The sequence below is a fragment of the Sinocyclocheilus rhinocerous genome, unplaced genomic scaffold (assembly GCF_001515625.1).
Source record: "Sinocyclocheilus rhinocerous isolate Xijiao unplaced genomic scaffold, SAMN03320098_v1.1 scaffold314, whole genome shotgun sequence".
Classification (NCBI taxonomy): domain Eukaryota; kingdom Metazoa; phylum Chordata; class Actinopteri; order Cypriniformes; family Cyprinidae; genus Sinocyclocheilus; species Sinocyclocheilus rhinocerous.
Genome location: NW_015630021.1, coordinates 2,102,904 through 2,104,443, shown reverse-complemented (window position 1 = coordinate 2,104,443; position 1,540 = coordinate 2,102,904). Strand labels below are relative to the sequence as shown.

Genomic DNA, 1,540 nt, shown 5'->3' with positions numbered 1-1,540 from the left:
TAAATGTATACGAAGGAAAGATCAGCATTACATATTTTTATTGAATGGATTATGGATTTTTATAGGTTTTTTTTTTGTGGTATGTAATGATGTTAATAGTTTCATGAAGTATCAGCTATAATGAACCTTTCATCATTAGTATTATCACACCTATTAGCACTTTTCCTTCTGATTTTGGCACATTCTGTATTATTAACTTTATTAATGAGATCTGGGTGGGCGGGGCTTGATAAATACCTGTGGTTGTGATTGGAGTGTGCTGATTGCATGACTGCATACTGAAGTTGAATTCGGACAGCTCTGGTTTTCTGTTGTTCTGCTGTGGCTGCCGCTGCCATATGATCCTGCTGCAAAACTGTGTAAATGTAAACCACAGCACAACTTGTATTCTTACAGCGGGAACTATTTGTTCTGGGAACAACACTCAACCTGACATCCTAAAAGACATTGTATACATTTGACAAATCAAACTTGATTGATTGCATGTCTTGATTGACTTTTATTACGTATTGTAACGCCATGACATCGACACAAGACATGAATGTAGTATTTTTGTTGGATCGGTGTTATAAATGAAAGACTTTAAGATCGTGAAAAACTGCAAACAAAGTATTTGGATGTTCTAGCTGCTTACAGATGCTCTTGTCATTTTTGCTTTTCTTAAATCAACCCATGGCACACGCTCATCAGCAGTTCAGTTTTTATAGACTGATGCCTCACAATCGGCAAATTATTTTGTTGGAGTTTTACAATTTTTTGAGGACAATTCACAGGAAATACTGCTCTAGTTTTGTCCCTTGATGACTGCTGACGGTGTGAAGTTGGCTCAATAATGTGTAAGATCATCTTGCCTTATCTTTATAGACCAAGTCAGCTGGTATGAGGAATGAGTTTTATCATTCACTTTATTTTCTATACTGAGTGTGTGTTTACAATACCGAATGAGACGATGCCAAGCACATGTGTGTCGTGCGCTGTTCCTTTCTTGCTGTGCATAATGGTGGATTTCCGTTCTGCTTTGAAGATGTTACTGCTGACGGTGTGAAGTTGGCTCAATAATGTGTAAGATCATCTTGCCTTATCTTTATAGACCAAGTCAGCTGGTATGAGGAATGAGTTTTATCATTCACTTTATTTTCTATACTGTGTGTGTTTACAATACTGAATGAGACGATGCCAAGCACATGTGTGTCGTGCGCTGTTCCTTTCTTGCTGTGCGTAATGGTGGATTTCCGTTCTGCTTTGAAGATGTTGAGTTATACTGTGCTCAGGAAAACCACTAACTGATTTCTTTTACTGTATCTAAACCTTCAATTAACCCTGTGACAGGCCTAACAACAATAGCTTATTTAATATTTGTTTGAGTATTTTGCTTTTGTTTCTCTGACATTTTTTTTATTGACGGATACATGATTAATAAATGTGATGTTTCTTTGGTGTTGTTACTGCGACTGCGGCCGCTGCTTCTGAGTGTATTCTCAATGTCATCAGCACGATGGTTTCAGCAGTAGAATTTAACATTTACTGATGTCTGATTAAA

At 37.1% G+C, this 1,540-nt stretch overlaps 1 long non-coding RNA gene across 1 annotated transcript; it reads right to left on the bottom strand.

The window, feature by feature from the left end:
- Positions 1 to 453: 453 nt before the first annotated feature.
- Positions 454 to 1,540, bottom strand: LOC107739554 (uncharacterized). Its single transcript, XR_001640013.1, has 2 exons — positions 1,032 to 1,540; positions 454 to 807 (listed from the first exon to the last, which is right to left on the bottom strand). It is a non-coding gene; the product is annotated as an uncharacterized LOC107739554 (long non-coding RNA).